General features: G+C 43.7%; 1 protein-coding gene across 1 annotated transcript in view; it reads right to left on the bottom strand.

The window, feature by feature from the left end:
• prdm16 (PR domain containing 16) overlaps positions 1-919 on the bottom strand; it is an 82,039-nt gene extending 81,120 nt beyond the window's left edge. The window contains 1 exon segment of the mRNA XM_034538236.1: positions 890-919. The gene's annotated coding sequence lies outside the window, so the exon portion shown is untranslated.
• Between the last annotated feature and the right edge of the window lie 23,223 nt (positions 920-24,142).

Genomic DNA, 24,142 nt, shown 5'->3' on the forward strand with positions numbered 1-24,142 from the left:
AAGATAATTTACTGCGATCCCATTTTGAATCATTGATTCGGGTGCCATTGACTTGACTGGGAGCAGCACCGGCGTGGCTTCAGTCGTTCTCAGAAAGTGTGACCACTCTGCTGCAGCCATTGTTCTTTCATGGACCATTAGGTGGACATGAACTCTCTCGCTGTCTTGCCTTGACCTGGCGACACTGGACGTAAAAGCAAACTGCCCAGCCACTTCAATAAATGTATCACCTCATAAAGTGGTCAGTGACTGGTCAATGGGACGTGTCGCTCCCAGTGTGTGTGCATGTGTCAGTGTTTTGTGTGAGTGGAGAGAGACTTCCATTTCTTAAGTTACTAGAAGTTACTGAGACACTCGTCAATGAATGCTTAAAAAAAAAAGGGTGACATATTTTGTTCCAAGCTTTTGTATGGTCTGCTGAGTCTTTTTTTTAGAAAGCTCAGATAATGTCATTCTTAATGAAAAAAAAGATATTTGATATTTGATATTTCTAACAAAAAATCCTGAAATATTGATAGAAATATTCATGACAATGAAATATGTATAATACAAAAAGTAGCTATTACAAAACTGCACAAATCAAATCATGCAGGTGATCTTTTTCTGTAAACCCGAACTCTGCAGTTGGATGTGCATGTAGGGAGATATTATGTGCTCAAGATTAGAGAGGAAACTTTGTCACGTTGTCTTACAAATGAAGACATACAAACATAGAATACATGTCTCTCTACTTTTTATGCTATATAAACTGCCACTGAGTCACGTCACCCTAACGATGACTTTCCATACCTTTGATGTTCAGACAAATCCAGCATCATAGTTGTCATGCAAGGCAGAGGTACGGAGACAGGATTCATAAAATAAAAAGCAGAGGGTGTAACTATCCTACCTTTTTGATGCAGCTGTCAGGGGAGGCTTCCTCATGGTCATTCATCATCTGCTGAGAAAACACAAACAAGAAGATATACATTGGTAAAGCGCTTAATGGCACGAAAAACCCACACTGTTATTCAAAAGTCACGAAGAACAATAAACCAGGCGACAATATTGTATTTGAATGAGAAGAAAATCAGTTTTTTTAAAGAAGGAAAAGAGAATATGGATTCCAGAGCTTCACAGGGACTCGGCCATGGGTTGTGACCGTCACTGCTGGACGACATGAGCACAGGGTGTTCACAGTTCATCACACAGACCCTCTGGGCTACAAATATGACCAGAGGGATATAATAATGGACTGAGGGGGTCACAAAAACATACACAGAAGCAAAAATAACACTACAAACACACACACACACACACACTCTGATGAATGAATGCCCCACAGATTTTAATTCTCCGCTTCAACGTTGCAGGAAATTTCGCTGAGACCGTGTCTGTGAGTGTGTGAGTGAGAGTGTGTGTGTGTGTGTGTGTGTGTGTATAATTAAGCCTTCAAGCAATATTTACTGGGGGAAGATGGGTGGTAGAATGCTCCCAGTGTCTGCCAGAGGAAATGAAGGAAGTGGGGGAATGATGAAGAGATGGGGCTGCCCTGCTGCAATGAGGGGAATTTCACATATAATGGCAACCCAGAGTCTCTCTCCGTCAGTCTGTCTCTTTCTCTCCCTCTCTGAAGCCCATTGATGGCAACCGGGGATCAAAGAAGAGATGCAGACTGTTTCCAGAGCAGTTTTAGGTAGGGTGGGGGATCAGCGTGGTACTTACTGAGTTTAAGTGAAATTAGGCCTATAAAACTTCTCCAGCACAGACTCCCTATCCTCCCCATCTGCCCGTTCACAGTAGGTGTGTTGTTTGGGTGTTGTGGCAAGACTGGCTGCCTTTACATTAGAGCTGACATATTAAAGTTTTTATTTCCTCAACCAGCATGGCCCACCGTGATTGTCAAAGAGACATGTATCTGCTGTGGAATCTGCTGTGGGAACTGTGAAGCCATTCTTTCAATTCTGGCATACAGCAACTTCTTTTATGCCACCTACTGTACAAGGCGTCGATTCACAGGAGGCGATTATGAATTGTGTGTATGATCCTGTGGATGTGTGCACTCACATGTGCCTCTCGATAAAGGTGTCCAATACGCAAAGTTTCTCTGTGAGACGATTTCTTCCCCAGTGAATTAGAAAAACAGTTATCTCACCATAAGTTCACTCTCAACTCGTCTTTCTCTCCTCTCACTAAACAGTGAACCAGATGGGCCATATGTGCACCGGCGTGCCGTACGAAGTGGTTTCCTACATTAGGCTGTCAAGGAATCTGTTTCTCAGCCTCAGCAAATGGGAGCAATTACACCACAGATACTTACAACAGTGTTCTCAGCCTACTTACACATCATCTAAACCTTTACAGAAGCATCCTGTTCCTGAAATCAGCTTCAAACAACGCAACAACAAGAGACGCCGTGTCCCTCATGGCCAATTTAAATGTGTCCCATAATTTTGACTGGTAACTGTAGAGCCTCTATTTTGAAAATGTGCACCCTTTTAAAATAGGGGCACTACGGTTACCAGCCAAAACGTGTGGTGAGGTGCAGACATCGGAGTCAGATCAGCTTCTGTCCATGATGAATGATCAGATGAATAAACAAAGGGTTTTTCTCAGTTCTTATGACACTCTATGAAAATGCATAGCACATCGTAGTGTGTGTTTGGGATTATACACACACACATCCTGAGCATTCTTGGTTTACGTCGAAGACATTGTGCCGGAAAACTCCTGACAGCTATTAAAGAGTGTAAAAGTACACAAATGTGCACATGAATCGTTGAGTTCTTTGCATATCACGCTTCAAAGTGCTGGTTATTTGCTGCATAGACTTTGATTTATCAATAGATAAGAACGCTTGCCTCTACGCAGCATGGGTGAGGGTGCATATGTGTATGTATTGTATTCCTCGAGAGAAATGGTTGTGCTTTTGTAAAAATAGTGACAGATTCTGGAGCGCTTGAAGAAACGGATTACAAAAATATACATTCTTTCTGAAAAAAAAGTATTCCTCTCTATTTCTTTCTTCTCTGTTTTGCGGGTTGCATAGTATAATCATTCAAAGTTATATCTGTGTGGTAGAGCAGGAGGGGTTACAGGATGACAAATTAAGTTACTCTGTAAGTAAAAATGTGCTTGTGAACTTTAAACATGGCGATAGAGAGAGCGAGTAAAAGAAAGGGAGAGGGAGAGGGAGAGAGGACTTCCCCTTTCCTTTAATGCACGGGACCAGCTGTAACAGTTTACAAAACCAACAGCTTGGCTGAGTTGTCTAAAATGCTACCAGGCGTTCAACAACTATCGGACAATTTCTGGACTTTCCCTGTGCTCTGTTCAGCTAAATGCGTAAATATGTGTGTATCACATTTTGTAAGAGTAACCTAAACTATAAAAGACATGCAAGCAGACATGAGTGGTTCACTGATGCCTTAATGTCTTTTAGCTTCAGGTGGGGGGTCGGTAGTGTGTGGGCTTTCTATCGCCAAACCTGAAGTTTTGGTTACAGAAGCACTGAGCTGGCGGTCAGTAAAATGCTAATTATAAAGCTTCCTGGCTTTACATTCTATACAATTGTAGTCCAAATGGCTTTCGTCTGTTAAAAAGTTACCCAATTACTTTTATTTTGTATTTTTAAACGATCGGGGTTTCCAATGCTGAAAAAAGATCTTGTGCAATGATGACAATAACACTACAGAAGCAGGTGGAGATGCTCTTTCAACACTGGCATACTGTATTGCTTGTACAAACACACACACACCAGACAAAAACACACAAAATAGCAGAGCCTTGCAGCAGGACCCCGCCAGCCAAATAAATAAGCTATTAATTAGAGAAGGAAAATGTGATTGGTCACTGACTGGCGGCGCTATGATTTATTGCTTGTGTCACAGTCCTCTCAAAGTGACTTTTACTCTGGGTCGGTGAGACAGGTCCAAGAGACTGGCCTATATTGAGAGGGATAGATTTTCCACCACATAGAGAGTGGTAAAATTGTCCATTTGTTCGGTATCTACCCTGCTGAATGCTGACATGTCAATATGTCTTATGGAAAAGAGAAAACACTGGAGCGAGGGTAATTAGAAAGTGTGTGTAAGTGTGTGTAAGTGTGTGTAAGTGTGTGGGTCTGGGCACACAAACTTCTCTCTCTGGCCCATATGACCTCAAACATAAACAAATTCAGTCGTGGCTTGATGAAAGTGCAGCCACCTGCAGAATCCTTCCACCGAGAACTGTCCAGACCCTCATTAGGGGTGAGCGTAAATGTGTGTGTGTGTGTGTGTGTATCTCACCATGTCTGTAATCTGGACTTTCACACTAGGCAGGAGGGAAAACCCCACCATTATTAGTGTTTCATAGCACAGCTTTTGTTATTAGACAGAGTCAGGAGTTTTTCAACACCACTGTAGCACCATTCGTATTGACATGCCATGATGACCAAGCGGACAAAGAAAACAAGACATGGGGAGAGACACTCAGTGAGTGGACTGCCTCATTGTTTTCACAAGACCTGTCACGGCCTAAAACACATGACGGAGCAGGATCCTGCTCAGTTTATTTCCAGAACTCATTTAACGTGAAAAAAACCTGCAGAAATGCCCCAAAGGGGTTTTCTGTCTCGGGCCTATGAAGCATATGTGGAGGATGTGTGTGTTCAGCTCAAGTCACACCTTCATAGAATGACCCATGCATCATGACTTCTAGTCACACCAATGAGAGGGCTATGTAGCCATGGCAACTGGAGGAAGAACTCACAAAGCTTGCTCATCATCATCATCATCATTATCATCATCATCCTGCTCATCCTGAGGATTGAGGAGAAGAAGAAGAAGAAAAAGAAGAGGGCCCCACGAAGGAAAATGTTCGCATACTGTCGCCAAAAACATTTCTCCTCAACTCTGGATAATATGAGGCAATACAGCAATGGATGGCTGCGGATGTCACAAAGCCTCAAGTTTCCAAAAAGAATGAGCAGCAAACAAACCTCAGAGCTTTTTGAACCAGGGCCCTGACTGACAACTCATTGGCTACACCAAGAAACAGCCACACCAAGAAAGCCACAAATTGAAAGTTTTGCTACGCATTTATTGGGAACTTTTGCAGCTTCTTGGCACGTTGACAAGGTTTCATTGTGGTGGCAATGCCCTGGACGGGTCATTGATCTTTTTGACGTATGGATGGGAGAGGAAGCGGTCTTTCCCTGCGGGTTGTGTTGAATAATAAACTGCAGAGAAAGTGTATTTGTGTCAGAGTGAAAGGAAGAAAAAAATGAAAGAAAAATGAAAGGGGAGGCTCTGTTTCTCATCGCTGGAGCCTTTAAAATAGGAGCTAACCATCATGTCAAACATGATCTCAACAAATGGATCTGACTCCTCTGACTCCCAGATACTAGCTAATCTGATCGGAAAACACTTTACAATCAATGAAACAGCACTACTCCAAAAAAGGAAGAAAAATAACTGAGGTTATGAAGTCGCCAGTGTTTTTCTCTAAGTTCTCTTGCTATCATTTGAACACCCTGATAACAAACCTTTTACATGTTCCGGCCAGAATCAGAGATTGTTTGACTAAGGATACAAGTCTGATACACTCTTTTACATTTGCTTTTTAGCTTAGGTTGTAGTTCCAAGTCATTTCTCATGGTTTGTCCTTTTAAAGGGAGTAAAATGGGGCTATTTTGAGGCTTCCCACAGATAGTGGCCTTGACAGCTGACCCAAAACCAGACCAGAGCTATGACCTCTTAAAAACATGCCTCAACAATGAGGTTTCTCACTGAGCCCAAGTAGAGAGGCGGGGAGAACAAGCCAGGAGACGAGGACACAGGGTTGAAATTTGCACCGCTAAATACCAGGAAACTGGGCGTCCATCAGATAAAAAATATTCATGATGACTTTAAGGAGCCGAAGACTTGATGTGCTTGGGCCAAGGCCAACACCAATGTGAGTGCTGATAGGAAATGTTCTCTCTTTCCCTTCCTCTCTTTCTTCGTATTAGTTGATTGAGAAGGCAATTATGAATATAATCACTGTTTGATGCCTTATCTCCATCCGCATTTTGCTGCAAAGCTTAATGTGAGAAAATGATAGAGTTCATTGGTAAAAGCAAAAGAAACTGATGCCAAAGGAATTCATGAGATGCCATTGTCTGAAAGAGAGAGATCAGATTAGCTTGACACTTATCACACCACGCGAAAGCCAACACTGTTACCCAACCCTACATCCAGATGGGTCTATGAGGGTGCGGCCTGTGACGGAACTGAGAACCGTTACTGAGATAGGGCTTAGCGCACAAAGCTTAGATTTGGAAGACAAACACTCAGAACTATTGTGCGACTCTGGAAAGTCACGGCCACTTGTCAAATACAAACGGCTGATATTTACAGAATGAGCATTGACCCTGTGTGTCCTCAGAGTCTTTGTGTGATTTATGAAGAAAATGTCGTAGTGAAATATCCTGGCAGGGTTCGCATCGACTCTGGGCAGGTCTGTCTCATCATTTCAATGTCCCTCATGATTCACAGGTCTTGAATAGACATGTGCGGTCTGGCAGCCACACATTATGCGCTCAGTACAAATGAGCGGATTCAATATTTGTATTCACACATCTGACAGTTGCAGCCTTTGAACTCATTTCTGGTGTTACAAGGTGAGGTTTGCACTTAGTCAGCAAACAAACCTTGGGAAAGAAGCTCACTTTCATGAAAAAATAGAGGAATTCAAAGGGAGGTGGAGGGAGGAGGAAGAGAGCAGGTTTCTGCAAATGTATTAAAAGGGTCATATTTTCATCGGGGCCTTGTATAACCATCCATCACCTGAGGTCCAATGCCCCCTATCCTTTTAAGGCCGTTGACTCTGAACTTGATATCGACAGAACCATACAGATAAATTATCTGCTTGGCCTTCGCTTTATTGATAAGTCATTTGGGCAGATGATCAGTAATAATCATAAGTGAATAAGGGCGTGCCGATAGATCTTCCGCTAGCAGATACTGTGACAGCTGCAGGGTTGAGGCCCAATAAATAACCCTACCTTTTGGCCTAAGAGGATTGCCTACACAGCATCGGCAGCGGCTGTGGCATGCATTTCAGATAATGATATATCCCTTCCTCCCTCTTCATTTTGATAAAGGTTGCAGTTTATCGATACGTGGCAGCAGGAAGAAAAATAATATTGCCTTATTCTAATGATCTCCTATTCTTCCGATGACACATATTGCCTCTAAGCAAGCAGGGGGGTTATGGGAGAAAGATTTAGGGTCTTGACTTGAGGGCATATAGATTGAATCAAAGGTCATGCCACGGATACTTTTCATTTCATATACCCCAGATGACAGCGCAGCCTATGCATATATGAATGTTTACATTTATGCACTACATAAATTTGATATTGGCTTTTCAGCTCAGCAATGTCATATGTTTCATATCTCCATTTCCCCTGGCAAACTAAATTTGTGTATTTAGAAACATACACCAGACCACACTGTCTGTCCCTCCATCTACTGCCAATATGAGTTCCTAATTCAAACCAGGAATTCCTTTAGAAAGGTAGAAAAGGACACGGAAACACAGAGAGGGGGATCTCTCATCGCATCAGGGGCTTTTCTGGACAGCAGCCACTGAGATATTGTCACGTGACGACGGATAACTGGCGAGTAAATTGCATATCGTTTGTCAGGGTCCGGCTAAATATTTACACCGTTTGCATATTTCAACATAAACATAGGGGTTTTGGTAGCTTTACATTACTCCACTCGCCCGCTTTCTTCAAATCCAATATATATGTAGAGGAAGGACAAACTGGCTCAAACAAGAAGACTGGATGTGGACAGAAGTTAGAAAGAGGAAAGACGGAGGACGGAGGGAAATCAGGAGAAAGAGACATTTTGAGCTAGTATTTACAGACTGTGTGTCTTAGTCGGTCAGGCCTCCCCCTGCAAATCCATCCTGTGGCTTTTCTTCAATTTTGACCAACACACATATACACGCATATACTAGGAGTTTGGGCGCAGGCCCAAACATAGAACTGAAAAGTCTCTAGCGACTTGGAGGCTAAGTGCATGTATACATGGGTCAGTATGTGGGACAAGCAAGGGCTTTCTTTTGGGCTCAGAGGGTTTATACCAAGGTCAAGCCGTACACACGATGATGATGATGATGATGATGATGATGATGATGATGATGATGATGCTTGAGAAGGCCAAAGCCACACCGGGTGCCTCGCTGACGAGATTTCTCCAGCAGATAAATAAACAAGGCCTGACCATGGATTTCCTGCTCAGTGGTATGAGTGTGTTTCTGTTTGTGTGCAGCTGGGTACTCTGATTTGATCTGATGCACCAAATAGAGACAAATTAGACACATACTGGAACCATTACATAGTTACAGTAGTCACAGTTATGCAGATCAAACACCTCCTACAGGTCCTCTGTCTTCTGTACACTCAAAGTTAGTTATTAAGCCTTCACTCTCAATGGTGGTTTTGTACTGGTATGGCCTGTGTTTACAGGGAAGATGTATAGCTTAGATGTTAGGTCATCAGCAGGACAGAGGTGAATGGTATGGCGTGTGCTGAGGAAAGGGTACACAGATCCTAGTGTTCACAATAAACTCTGTCTGTGATTTTAGCGTTTTTTTTATTGCACCAATACATTTGAACACACTCTTTTATTAACCACAACAAACTGAATTCTGCATCTGTTTCACATGATGTTGTCCTGCCTTTTTGTGTCATTATTTGTTTTGGCATTTTACAATGCCATCAACGAGTCAAAGGGTTTATTTTAAAAGTAACTGAGGCTCGTACACGATATAAATAATAACGGCAGCTTAATAGCTGTAATGGCTGCTATTAGCATGTGTATCATTTTGAGTACGATGTGGAGATAAAACACAAGAGGGATTTGTGTTTAACAAATGGACTGTAACTAGTGCACTGGTTATCCTTGTGATTTTTTTCTGATGTCCAATCAGATTATTTGCACAGTGGAAACATATAAAGACCAGAGCAGTTAGACCAGCTGGTACTGCCAAAAGATACTGTCTGGACATACTGGCTACACATGGTTTCTTTCACTATGGTGGCCAGAGAGGAACAGCTTTTGTATCGGGGTTAGGCAAAGGAAAAGGTATTAACAAATAAATATAACGGCCCCTATATCATGACTGGTTATTTTCAGATGCTGTTGTACCACCAGCCATTAAGAATGTAATACTTTTTAAATAATATAATGAAAGCGTCAACAGTCTTTCAGACAAAGAAATAACCAACAATATAATAATGTCCTTGGATTATACAGCAAAATACTTTGTAAATTGTCCCACTTGACGACCAAAACAAAAATAGAAACTCTCAAAAAGACAATTTGAAACACCAAAGCAATGAGAAATTATTGATTGAGCCCATTGTGCAAATGAATCCTCCACCATTCTGCTCTCATTGATTTGCTCAGTCTAACATTTGTTGCTACACAGTAACCTCTGTGGGGCTCTAATGCTCCATGTTCAGTGTTTTCTCTCTCTAACCCTCCCTCTGTCTTTCTGTACACACACACACACACACACACACACACACTCTCTATTTATCCTTGGTCTCAAGAGATAGCAACATTTATCACCACCAGAGCTGTCTCCAAGTCCACAGGATCAACCCATCACCTCCACAATAAATGTCAAGCTGTCATGATTTATGCAGCTAATGAAATTGATTAGATGGCCACAATGTCCCAGAACATTGTAATCGTTTGATTCACTACTGTCCTGTTTACGCAAAGATCAACTATTGTGTGTCTGGGATGAAACCAGCGGCGGGTGGTAAAAGCAGGTTGTGTCTCGTCAACTACCGCTTGACAATAATACAGTTACATCTTTGAAGCCTCTGTCATCAGTCTTTATGGTTTGGCCTTGAGGACTCTTCCGAGAAGATACAATTGAGTGGAGATAATGTAGCTGTCACACTCCCTCGTACAAAGGCCATTGTCTGATGTTTTTGCCGTCAAACCCCAAGATGAGTTGAAGTGTCCCTTGCTTTGATCATTTCAGGGATGGTCTCAGACTTAAAAAGACTGCGTGGTAATGATGTTGCAAAAGCGATGATATGATGCTGCCGGCTATCCTGGGGCACTGAGTGGAAAAAGTGTGTACAACAGTGGACTTTGTGGTGCAAGACACTGCCAAGTAGAATTTAAATATCTGACACATGCCTCATGTCTTTCCAAAGTTCAATCTCACTTGTGACTTGTAAACCAAGTGCTGCTACATCAATATATCATCATTTTGAGCCCTCCATCAGTTGTGTCGGACTGCCAAATGTTCTATACTTTGTCAAAGACAAAACCAACCTCTAACATGCAGGTTAATGCGAATATCCATTCAGTTGACCTTCGGGCTAATCACAAATGGGTTTATTAGCTGGGCCATATAAGGTGAAGGCCCTTTACGACCCTGTTAGTGTGAAGCAGAGACTATCTCTGTCACTAAGATTGATGTTCCCCGGCTTATCGAGCGCTTCCGTTATCAGCAAAAACCTTCAGCAAGGAATACTAACTCCCATTTGCACACCTCAGAGTTAAGACTCATCAAACTTCACAGGTCTTTATCGTCGTCATCACCAACTGTTAATACCCTTATCGTCATTATCTTCATTGGTGTCAGTGATACCAGTTTTTAATGTCGAGCTATCATCATCATCCTGGCTGCTAGAATAACAAAGGTATGATCTGTACAGATAGGATGCTCTGCAGTGGTCTCTGAACCCTGGTTTATAGCTGTCTGTCTGTCTGGCCAGTCCATGGGATGATGACAGATGACTTTATTGGGGGAGTTGCCGGGACTTTCCATTAGTCATCTAACGAGAGCAATCAGCATGGAAAATGTTTGCGAACACCCTCTCTACCCTCTTTTCGTTGTTTTTATATTTGTAAAGCCAGAACATAAGCTATTCTTCGCCCCCCACGCCTCAGTCTATTTCAATAAGAAAATAGAAAGGAGATGACCAAACTAACTAAGATCAGTGAAGGAACTGATTTCAGAGCAGTTCACTCATTACATCTCTTCTCATTCTGGCCCCTGTGGTTGCTATAGATGACTTAAGGAGAGAGTTATTGGACAAAGGAGGAGGGAGGGAGAGGGGCGAGCTTGGTGAGAGGAAACTTATCTGTCCTTGGGCTGTGGGACAGAACACAGTGCCGGCTTTATTCAGCGTCTCGGCTCTGTCGTTAAGGAACGATGACACACTCCTCCAGGCCCACATTAATCTTTAACAGTGTGATTTCTAAAATAACACCAGTGTTTTCCCTGAGGCACACGGGGAGAGAAGGCCCTGCTCAGTCCCGCCGAGCTCAGTCAAGCTTTTTTTCCCTTTCTTTTCCCACAAACTGTTAACATTGGATAGCAGAGAACAGGGGAAAGGGGTTGGAAAACTAAAAGATGGACAAGTGTTTGACCAGAGAGAAAAGAGAAGACGGGGAGTGTGTGGGGAACGTAAAGTTGAGCTGGACAACATTTGGTGCAAACGTCACCAGATGCTAAAAGCCCTTGACCTCACTTACTCACCCTGACAGTGGCAGCTCCAGTGGCTCCCTCGCGCCACACATTGCTGTTGTTAACAGTGTTATCACAGGGCTTCCCTGGGCAAGATAACGACTGTGGCCGCTGATGGGCCTTAAGTGAGTGAGGGACTGGCTGCAGACACATAGACAGTCAGTCGACCTGCCTCTGGTTAATGACGGTGGGGAGATAGAAGCTGAAACAACATTTTGTGGGGAACTATGTGTGTTTAACAGCAGGCTGGGAAAGGGAGAGCGGGAGAAATAGGACAGTGACACTAATGTTGTTTGGGTTTTGGGAGCCAGACAGGAATCTCTCTTTCTCTCTCCCTATCAGGGCCGAGGGAGGGAGCTTGGCCGCTTGCTAGTGGCCATTACACAGCATGATAGCGCTGCAGCTTTGAGGTTTCTCATCGGGACAAGCAGGGGGCCTCATAAGGCACAAAGGAAAAGATGGAAGATCTATTGGGCTGATTCTGACAGATCACCAAAGCCCAAACCACAAGCTTATGGATTCTTGCAAACATCTTGTCTCACCAAATATCATCTCTCTCTCTCTCTCTTTATCTCTTCTCACCCACAGATCTTGTTTCACAGCATTTTCAATTCAGTAGATGCAAGAGTGATAGGAATGCTCTCTTTATAAGAGTTTTTAAGACTTTCTGGAGGCTGTGTACGCTGTCGTAGAGGCTTATCCTTTCTAGAGCATTCAATAACTTCCATGTGCATTTAATTTCTCATCTCCTCCCTCCTTCCTCTGTCTCTTTCCGCTGAGTGCTCCACACAGTATACAGAAGGTCGGGCCAAGGCTAACATGTATCTATAATGTGTTCGTCTCAGGCAGCCCCCTGAGGAGTGGAGCGCTGCTCTGGCTCCTTGGCACAGTGGACAATGTGGGTGTTGTGTGGAGGAGCTGGCCGGCTGTACACTCACAGACGAGTCAATCTGGGGCCACTGCTGAACTGCTGCCTGTCCTGCTGCTCTAGTGCTTCAATAAGACCCCTCTTCAGTGATTTTTTTTTTTTTTTTTTTTTTTTTTGAAAGTGCTACCCTATTTGTATTGCATTCATTTATACAAAAATATATACTTTTTTTCTTCAACTCCCCATGCTGTATTGGATCTGTTCTCACCACTCACACTGCAGCGTGCTTACTTTCATTGGCTTGTGTGTGTCCATTAGTATGTGTGTACCTACATGAGAGTTCTCCTTTTCACAGTGCTGACACCCGGCAGATTGAGACATCAGGCGCCTGCTCGCTGTGGTAAATTAGCCATTCTTCTCAGGGGCTAATTGGAAATCTAAATGTTTTTCAGGGGAAGAGAAGAGCTGTGAAGGAATGCGGTCCGCCCAGAAGCGGAAAATCCGATTACAGAATATTTGTATTCATGTTATCTGATATGAAGTTACTCTGATCATGCTATGTTGAAAGAAATTGCAAAGACTAAACATATTTTGTGATTCGTGGATACTGGAATGCAGTGTGCAATTTATATCAAGAACCCTTTGAGGAGATGTATTCCCATTCTGAAACCCTTGCCATTTTTAATGAGCAAACACTCAAAGCTCTAAATTAGAGGCAAATATATTACCATGCATAATGACCCAAACGCAAAAAAGCACACAAAAAAAAAACATTAATTACAGTGCCTCCATCTACATAATTCAGAATAAAATATGAAACAAAAAATGCCACTAACACTAATTGACTAATTCATCACAGAGCCTTGTTGGTAAATGTTCTCCCCTGCTTGAGTAGTTTCAGTCAAATTAAAACATTTGCATAAAGTTAAGGTTTGAGACCCGCCAGTAAACACTGAAAAGGGAGACCAACTATTATTAAACAATGTAGCATTTCTTTGTGTAATAATTATGAATACCACATTCATAACCCTTGAGTTGTGATTACTCTTTGACTTTATTTGCAATAAATGTGGTAAAATATGTTGTTGTTGCACAGTGTTGCAATGTTGCAATGTATGAATTATATAAACGATGTACATGCATGCATTTCATTTATTAAGTCTGTTTTGCCCTAAAAAAGATTCTGAAATTCGGAAATGAACGGAAACAGCACATCTTTGCAATGCTGAATTTCCTGGCAAGCATCATCTTCAAAGTATCTTGAAAAGTCAAAGTGGTGTGACTTTGTTCTTTATAAGCAGACAGTCCTGTGAATGTGGCCGGAGGCTGGCCCGTGCACAGTTATGGGCGGCACTCCCCGTTGTTGGGGGTGAGCTTGAGGTGCTGGGAAAAAGGGCTGTTCATTCACACTAAATGAAGCCTTGTGAGTAACCGTGGAGAGAGTGCTTCTTAACTGATGAGTCCAGAGACAACTTCCCAGATCCTCTCTGCCACATGGAGACACCCACAATGCTAAAGACCTACTGCCATCTTTAAAGCAAACACATAAAGCCACTGAATAGCTTAGTTTTAGCCTCAGCCGTGAAAACAAATCTAAACACCGTGAATTGAGTTTTGTCTCATTCTTCTTAATTGGCAGCAGCAGGTTTTTGCCTCTTTTTCTTCTCCGTTCAATATGAATAAATGCGACAAGCTCCTGATCCCGGCTTTTCAGCCTATGACTGTTTATTTATCTATTTCAACTACACCCGAGGGAACAAAAGGCATGCAGAATGGCCACTGACAGCCATGTCGAATATCTCTTTCTGCCAAATCTGGCTGTTTTCTCTCACTGCTGTCACTTGATGTCTTTATGCAAGGCTGAGAGTTCACCACTATGAAAAGGGTGGGGGCGAGCTGAGTGAGTGACCCCCACAGGAGGGGAGTATTAAAAGTGAAAAAGAGAGCGAGAGCATGGAATGGTTAAACCAGAAGGCGGGAGAAAAGTAGAAGGGGGAGAAGGGGCACCCCTGCCGGGTCCCAGGCATCTCGGCTGGCAGTCCCCATCTTGGCTTCAGACGGCTTTTGTCAAAGAGGGGAAAAGAGGGTCTCTTCTTCACTTGGGCATGGGACAATGGACGTTTTGTCAGTCAGGGAGGGGGTGTCAATGGGGGAGTATGGAGAGATGCTGAAAGAGGAATAAAGCCAAGGACCCATCTTCACAAGGGGTGGGGTGGTGGGCAGCCCGTTGGGACTGGGCAGATGTTGAAACAAGGATGATTTATTAGCCTTAGTGTCCTTGGTGGCACTTGGCCACCATCCCAGAGTGAGAGAGAGTGACTGAGAATAAGAGACATGGGGGGACGGGGGAGGAGGAGGGTAGCTATGTATCAGAGACATCTTAATACCTTCTATGGGCATGGGGCGCTTCTTGCTCTCCGTCCGTCATGGTTTTTTTGCCCGATTCTCTTGAAGAAAAATAACTTGGTTGGGAGTCATCTGCATCACTGAGCGGGACCTTGTCACCCAGCATTACCCTCGCCCTCCAACACAACCTACCCCCAACAAACCCAAACACGCACAGTGTGTGTGCTGCCCTCGCTGTTGCACCACCACCACCACCGCCCCCCATCCCTCCCTTGCTTATATAAAACAACAAATTACCAAATTAACATTCCTAACAGCCCTTACTCTCTCTTCACAGTTCTGGGCAGAGACACACTCAAACTTGCCAGATAACAAGTGTAAAAAAGAAATCGTACTATGGGTGCATGTGGCTTTGTGTGTATGTTTGTGTATTATGCGTGCTTTGCATGAATGCGTGGTCTGGGAGATTTCCACTTGTTGCCAATGTTGCTAAAATAGGGAAATATTTAAAGAAATTAGTGAAAAAGTTAGTTTCTGTGAGTCACAAACAGCCCCAGATCCCTGTAGCCTTAACCCTGCAGTGTGCTGTAATTGGGAGGTGTCACATGTTTGAAGTCACAGCGTGTCATCCTGTCATGCCACCCATGAAGACCCATGAGCCTAGTTGTGATGCTGAACCTATGAGAAGAAATGGAACGCATTCCTTGGTGCAAACCTTTCTCAACAGTTCCATTTTTTATACTGTATGAGCGCCCCTTTCCATCCCTACAGCACAGTCTCCCTTGTCTTAAAGCCAAACTCTGCCCCATTCTCCCTTCACGCATGTCTACACATATTCTCCCAAACTTGACCTTTCTCTCCCTGCTTCCTATGGTCCTTTACTCCCCTTTCCTCTCTGCTTCCAGCAACATATAATCTTGCGACCTGTTTGTCCACCCTATTTCCCAGCCCTCTGCTGACAAACTCTCGGAGGGTTACTTAAAGCAGTAAAGGAAAGTTTGGACAGCTTTCATCAAGGGTACCCAGAGGGAAGATTGATTGGCAAAGTAATTTACTGCCCAGTGTCTGTGCTGCACTCCTTCGCTACCTTTCTACCTGCCCTTCTCCCAATCTGTCTATCCATCCATTCATTCGTCTCCTACTCCTTACAAATCCATAGCTGCAGCCTGGAGGTAAAGGTCCCAGTGGGATTGACAGTGAGCGTGTGTGTCCGTATATGTGGGTTTCTATGACAAGGTCTGCAGGTCTGCATGAAGGGTTGAGAGGTACGGAGTCTCTGTATCTACTGCCGCTGATCAAAAAGACTGATTGTCTTTGGGCTGACGAGGAGATTGGCTAGACGGCTGCGATAGTATGTGTTTGTGTTGCGCGCGTGCATGTGCAAATGTGTAGACAATAGGCATATGACTTTGGAGGTTTTGGGGGGTTGCGAGAGCTTTTGACATGAATGAGAGGGAGGGTCATCTATCATCTAAAGAGAAGGGTTGAGTAGGGGTTGGAGGAAAAGGCAGGAGAAAGGAGAGAAGAGGTTGCCGGGTCAAGTCTCCATCACTCTCGCTGTCTTCTGTTCTGTTCTGTCAACCTCATGGCGACTGACCACTCAGCGGACCCCACTTCAGCCTTGCTACGGCTGTTCTCCCTCACAAACCGTCCTCCCCCTCCCTCCCTTCCACAGGGCCCCCGGAAACTTTTGTTCCGTTCATTAGTACAACAAATACATACAGATGCTCAGGGAAGGAGGACGCAGAGAGAGAAAGGATTTGCAGGCCCATGCCCCCCCCCACCCCCCCCAAAATGACTGCTGATTTGGAGACAATCCGCTTCTTTGTAAACAAACGGCATGCCGAGGAGCTCAAGCGAGAAGTGGTCTCATTATTCAATGTAAACGCGGACGGTTAAGTGTTTAAACAGGGTATTAGTGATAGGATGGTCTGTGATTTGCTTTACTCATTTTTCAGGTTAATAGTGGAAATGCAGTAAGGAAAGAAAAAAAGAGCAAATGCAGCATGTGACAATGAAACGGACACCCAAGAGTAACGATAAAGTGCCCATGGGACATCCAGAAATACTGATGGTGCTGATGTTAAGGTCTGCGTATGTCTTACATGTATGAATATCATGTGAACACGTCAGAGAATGAGTACCCATGGCTAACATCAGCATCGACCTCACCATGATCAAGTTTAATTTCATCTGAGCAAAGCCCGGCCTCTCCTTTTCTCCGCCTTGATAGCTGGTTAATGACTTTTGCATCTGTCCATCAAAATTTCAACATCAGCAAGTAAAGGGGCCATGAAACCTCCATTTGCCCGATTTGCCAAGGCATGATGAAATGATTTCTTTCCCATGGAGACACGTCTTGATAGGGAGAGAGGCGGTCGACTTACACCAGAGGTTAATGACGAACATGGGACAATGACTGTGTGTGTGGGGAGTGGGGATGAATGGAGAGAGGCAGGGAAGATGGGTCCGGGGGCACAAAGACTGGCATACATGTCCCTCCACCCCCCATGACTGCTCCATCCAAACTTTTTTTTACTGCTCAATGGCCCGTTTTCTCTTGTGTGTCCCATGAATTATGTAAGTGACTATGGAATCCCTTTCTCCCCCCAGCCCGAGGAAGGCAGGAAAAGGGAGGAAGAAAAGATAGAAGGGAGAGAAATGCCTCCTCCTCACTTTTTTTCTCCTCTTCCTCACGCTCCCTCTGAACAACCTTTCATGTTGGCAGCGTGGGCCTGGGTTTCGGATCTGCGCCCATGTGAAAGGATGGTGGTGGCCGCTGAGTTGGTGGAGGGGGAGGGTCAGGGCACAATGACATATACGAGGAACCAAGGAGGCAGGCAGGGAAAGAATGCCGGCCTTGTTGTTGAACGGCTTGACATTGATTAATGAGAGAGAGAAAGACACAGAGAGAGAAAATAAGAAGAGAGGGGTGGCATTGGTATAGTAGACCAGACAGGGGGGGGGGGGGGAGTTGGACTCTCATAGGGGTGAGAGACTCCGGAAGAGCCCCGGGCTGCACTGCTGATCAGGAAGAGGGCAACGTGCATTGGTGTGTGTGTGCCTGGTGATACCCGGACTATGTGGCCTGAAGGGATTGTCTGTCTTTTCTCATACACAAAAACGCATGTAGGCGCGCATACAATTCAGCATAGGTCACATCAATCCTCATCCATCAAAGTGCTCCAAAAAGATTGACATTGTCATCATCATCATCATCATCATCATCATCATCAACATCAGGAGTTGCTTTGTTGTCACTTTGTCACACACATTTAAGAAGCTCAGCTGCTCCATGGAGAAGGGAAAACAAGCAGATTGTGCACCTTAATCCTGCAGTTTGTCACGTACGTATTTATGTCAGTAAAATTCTGAAAATGTAAATCGAAACTCTCTCATATAACTCTGACAGAACACAATTTAAAATAAGAAAATAAGCCTACAGGACATGGGAAGAGGCCATGACATCATCAGTGTCAATCGTTCATAGTTTGAGTGGTGTGCCAAAAAGTGGATCATGGTGGTGTGAGAAGTTTCTATGGATATTATTACTTATTTTTCAAGCAGACCACAACTTTCACCTGCTTACATTGGATGTTTAATACAAAAATCTATCTTAACACATGTTAAAAATAACCAAACTAGCATACCTGTAGTACTCTTTGTAAAGTATCGTAACTCTTTTCAAACGATGGAAATCTAATTCTAATCTTTCCCATCTTTTCCATCCCTTCCACATAGTCAAGTTAAACCCCCTTGCATTGGGTGTCTATGCTGACAGGGCACTGTCGACCTTTTCTTCACCAGGAGCTACTCCAGGCCGCCTCCGTCTCCAGCCAAGAGGGATTTCAAAGCCTCTCCTGGATGTCCCAGTATCCTTTGTCTCCACTCTCATCTATAGGTAAGCACAGTGTGCACCCCCTCCCCACCACCAGCCTCTTCAAAACTCTGCACAATAGCCAGATTTCCTCCCAATTTGCTGGGAGAGAATAGGAGGCTCAGGAACTCCTTTCAGTAGCTTTGAATGGTGGGCCTAATTCAGACTCAATCTTTGGGTTTGCCAGGCCTCAACCCAACCTTAGCTGGCCTTACTTTGGAGCTCCTGACTTTGGCTAATGCTAGGGCAATCCCACTGTTGAAGGACTTAGCCTTGTGCACATGTGGGCCTCTTCGGCAAAACACAACGGCTTGCATTTACACTTCTGTGTGTGCCAACTGATATTTTAAATCTTACTTGCCAAGGGCAAGTAGACATAGCACGTAATCTCTTTCTCAGTAATGTAATGCTTCATGCGCACACACTCCTTTCCATCTGGGAGCTTCCCACTACAAACCGCAGGTTTGCTATCCCTGACTAGGGATAGGGACGGTACATTTTTCCATGAGAGCCTCACTTCTCTAACATCAAAGTGACCAGTGTTCCTTAGACATATATACCTAGTGAGTGTTTGTGTGTTTTTTATAGACTTTGAAATCACTCCGCTGACCATTTGTTCTACTTGACCTCTCTGCACTCCTCTCTGCCCCAATTATGCAAGCGCACACATCCACTTTGCATATGTGTAATTCTTTTTCTCCCGACACTCTTGAGGTCAGTTCTAATCAACCACCCTTCGGTTGTACACACACTGCACATACACACACTGCACATACACACACATACGCACTGTTCTTACCAGAGTTCCTTAAAGACGCCCACCTTCCAGGTCCAAGGACTGCTATTAAAGCAATCAGGAGCTTTCTAAGCTAGGTCAAGAGCAAGGTGCTCACATGGGGATTCTTTGAATTATGCAAAGGGAGGAAAGGAAAAGAAGGAAGAAAATAGAAAGAGGAAAGATGGGAAAGAAAACAACTTAACCTTTAGCAGTCACACGGAGGCAAAATCTTGCAAACAAAAGAAACGGTAGAAGTGAAAGCGATAAAGGTGGGCAGGTGACTTCTGATGAGACAAAGGGGGCTGAAACAGTGAGGAATTTAAAAGATTAGTCTTAAGTCTAAAACCCTGACCTTCAGACCTTATGAAGCATTACAAAATACGGTGAGGACTGAAATGGTGGGACCACACGCAGTTGTGTGTCCGCGCGTGTGTTCGTGTGTGTGTGTGTGTGTGTGAATATGTGTCTGTGAGATCAGCTTTCCCTGTGGTCCATTCAGTGTCTAGTGGCTCAGGATACCGAGACCAGAGGATCGAGAATTATCTTGAAATACGACTGGATTGTAAGTGTGTGTGTGTGTGTGTGTGTGTGTGTGTGTGTGTGTGTGTGTGTGTGTGTGTGTGTGTGTGTGTGTGTGTGTGTGTGTGTGTGTGTGTATGCGCAAAAGAGACAGTGAGAGAAAGAGTCAGTAAGTGAATAGAGACATTAAAACATGGTAACTGTAGAGCTGATATAGTGGAGAGGAGGGAAATGGGACAGGAAGAATAAGTGTGCCTATTTTGCGCAAACCCTACATTTATATATTTAGTGTATATGTGCGCACATACACAGTTCAACAATCAAAATCAATTCAAGTGTTTAAGGTAAGCAGAGAGTATCTGATTTGGCACAATTTTGAGATATCCATCTTTGAGATTTCTGCCTACATCCCAATTCAACGGAGGCAAATGGAATTTTGTTTCCTGACAGCATTCAAAAATCACTTTTTAATGCACATTAGTATCCTAGTATTATTCAGAATATATAAATGATCCAAATTTGACATGCGTCATGTAAACACCATATTCCATTTAGTTATACAAAATTAGGCTTTATTCTGATTGAAGCATTTTCCAGTTGTTGTACACAAATCAACTAGTTAATACTAGTTAAAATCATTTAGTTAATACATGCCCAGAGGAAAAGCCCATAATTGTGGTCGGAAGGAGAAACACACCTCAACATTATGAAAGACTTAAATATCAACAGGTTTTTTGAATATGGGCAGATATCACACACCTTTTCACGGAGGTGGTTGAAGGAATGATAGAGGGACAAGTCTGTTCTTACGGAGTATGAATAGTTGTAAATGCTAACGTTAGTGGAATAATCATTTTCATTAGCCATGCATGTAAACAGCTTAGTAGGAATATTGTCTTTTTCAGAATAAATTGCAAAAAGCTGATTTTTTTCTTAATTCTGCAAGCACCACACATATAATTAAATGTACCTCCAGTGAATATTTATGCTTGTTTGTTTTTGTCATTTGGTTGAATCAGCCCTTTAAAGAGAAGAAATAGAAGAAAAAAAATAGAATTCATTCAAATTAAAGATTTGAAAATGAAAATGTACCTGACTTGTGAAAAATATAGGCTGATAATTGCCCCGGTGTCTACATAATTCATTATCCATCGGTTCCTTTGTGTGTATAGCTGAGTGTCCTCTGGCCATGTCTACCCTGCGGTGAACATAATCATGGCCCTGTCGTCCCCAGGTTAAAGGCTCACTGCTGGGTCTTCTGGCACTAATGCAGTGCCAAACTATAGGCGTAGAAAGAACTCCAATCCCCATTAAAAGCCACCAGCAGGCTATGATGTGGGCCTACCTGTAGTGGCCTAAATGAGTCACTTAATGATAGCTGTGCTGCAGGGAAGAAGTACTCAGACAAAGAAATACTGATTGGATACTGATTTAGTGCGAGGGTCAGAAGAATGCGAGTCAGTATATCATATCAGTTCTGTCACTTTTGTCACTTCAGGAATAGCAGGGGTCCAAGCTTTGAGTGATTATTATTAGAGATCACATACTTTACATACTTTTTGTTACTTTTTTCACATTAATACACTGTGCAGCCTGCTGTGAGACGTGATGTGCTTTTCAATTTGGATCACTTCCACAGCCTGTCTTTATGGATTGGACCAAAGTTATCACGTCACTTACGTATGTACCAAAACTCCACAGAAACCAAGTTCTTATACAACAATGATAAATGCCATAGTGTGTGTCTCTGTGTGTGCTATTCTTAATGAGTAGATACCCTTAACATTTCCATAAGTTCACAACATGGGTTTCATTCATCTCTTACCTTACCGACAAAAGGGCTGCAACTAACTTTCTTTTGTGTCCATTAAGGTAAAACAACACAATACAAGTGCAATACAATCGTTTCAGCACAACTCGACACTGTCGGCTTCGCGAGTTGCAAGCTTATTAACCTTCACTTGAAGTCTACTAGGTGATGCGCTTCTTATTCATTCTATATTGATTTGTGTTTCTTTATGTGAAAAACACAAACCACCTGTGGGTCATTGTAAGATCACTGGAGCTCATGTTTGTCTTTCTGTGAAATCATCTATTTATCCAGCAGGTCAGGAAGAAGGCCTACAACATCCCCTGGGTGCATAAGCAAGGTCAAGTGCACAGTAAATAGGTTCAGAGACTCCTTTGAGTCTAAGGCCATATGGTGGGTAAGCAGCATTATTAATGAGAAATCTGGGCTGATATTGGGGTTAATTGACTGTTACTGACCTCCTGGATATGGCATATTTTGTCCTTTGCACTTATAGTGTTGACAGCATAAGTTACTAAACAGACGTGTGTGTGTGTGTCTGTGTGTGGTTGTAATTATGCTTTCATATTTCCTTTCACAACTGTAATTGTCAACCAACCATGAGTTTCTTCAGATGCACGTTCTCTGCGTACTGATCATTCTCCCCTAACTCCACCCTCTTTGTCATGGTCTTTATGTGTTTTATACCCATTGGCTTATTCTCACCTTAAGCCACTATCCCCATGGAAATAAATGAAGATGAACTCAAATGAAATCGTTATCGAAAGTGAAGTCGTCGGTTAAAATTTATATCGATTTTGGTTCATCTCAGCAGACCTTTCGAGAGAAACTGTGTCTAAACATCCACAAAAACCTTTTCAATGGATGTTTGTATCCTCTCTGAGGGGTGTGGGAAGAGAAGGTGAATGTGTCCCATCAGCGGAGATGAGAAGAGGGTAAGTGAGCCATGAGGAGGAAGCCAGAGGGTGAGCGGTGATCTGTAAGACGATACCCTGCTACCTTCCCTGACCCCCCTGTTGGGCCACTCTGTTACCTGGACAAGATGGGAGGTATTAAGTGGCCCGCTGTCCCGCTAGGTTGAGTTGCTGATCCGTTAGCCAGAGAGGAAAGCTAACCCCTTCTCCCATCTTCACTTCAGTGGGAGCGTTTGTTTTGATTTTGGTCCTCTCTTTCTCACAGACAAACCTGAGAGGCCCAATTTATCTGGGATAGAGTGAGGGGAAATAGGGCGCCTTGCCACTTGAACACTAGAACTTTAAGCCGGCAACGGTTCGCAGAGTCTCTCTGCCAATGTATTTCTTAACTGTACCACAATGCTAATAAACACAGAACAAAAGAGGTTTTTTATGACGCATTAATGAAAGATTAAAAAACGATACACCATGATATCATTGTAGAACATTGTAATTGATTACTCAATATTCAGATTTTTTTGATGGGTTTGGTGTCCAAAGACAAAACAAAAGAGATGAAAATCATCTGCCATCACTTCCACCCATTATTTGTTTTCTTTTAAACTAAAGGACATTTCTAGGTTTCCTGTGAGGAGTCAACAATGTGTGCTGGTGCCCACCCACATCTTTAGGCAGGGCAACACAGGGCCTGCCGAGAGAACAGGAGGAACAATTTGCTCATTCTCAACCAGGACATGGGGGCTTTGGATGAAGGGAAAAAAAGACACCCAATATCCAAAATCCCTCTCTCAGGGCCATCATGTGAAGAATTCCCCCTCTTCTCCTCCTCCTGTGCCCTCCCTCCCCTCTTTTCCTCTTCTCTTCTTTTCTTTTTTAATCAAGCCGTCTGGGGTTGTCAGGTCTTTTGAGACGAGGACTCCCAGCCATGTGAAAAGTTAATCCCTTGTGGGCCTTCTTCTCCGTGGCGCTCATCTCCCTGGGAACACTGGTGGTGGCTTGCAGGCAGGTGGTGGTGGGCGGGGTAGGTGGAAAGGAGGAGGTGGGATGAACACAGGGCCACCCTGACCATCAGCTTGAGTGGTGCAAATTCTTCCCAATCTTCCATCACTGACTCTGAAGCCCACACCTGAACTATAAGGGCCTGGTATGCAACAGTCCATTGCCACATCGCCCCTTCCCACGCACACACCATCAGCCTGACTACACTAACAACACTTTCCTCCGTTCTTCTCCACCATACTGCCTCCCTCCACCCGCTCAATCTCCAACGCCGAGACCTTTTGATGAGGTTCCCTGCCTGACCGACATACGGCTGGAACAGAGTGCTGAGAGGATTTGCAGTATGGAGAGCTAGTCGAGTGGCTTCTGAAGGATGACAGTGGTTCACAATGGAGAGGGTACTCCTGTTGCATTGTGCCCCAAACCTCCCCGGCACATGATCCACCCCCACCCCCTCCACTCCCCAGCCACTCGGCTTCAACCGTTCCTCTCTTGCTGTTTCACTGTGTGTCAAAGC

The sequence above is a fragment of the Cyclopterus lumpus genome, chromosome 7 (genome assembly GCF_009769545.1).
Source record: "Cyclopterus lumpus isolate fCycLum1 chromosome 7, fCycLum1.pri, whole genome shotgun sequence".
Taxonomy (NCBI): Eukaryota; Metazoa; Chordata; class Actinopteri; order Perciformes; family Cyclopteridae; genus Cyclopterus; species Cyclopterus lumpus.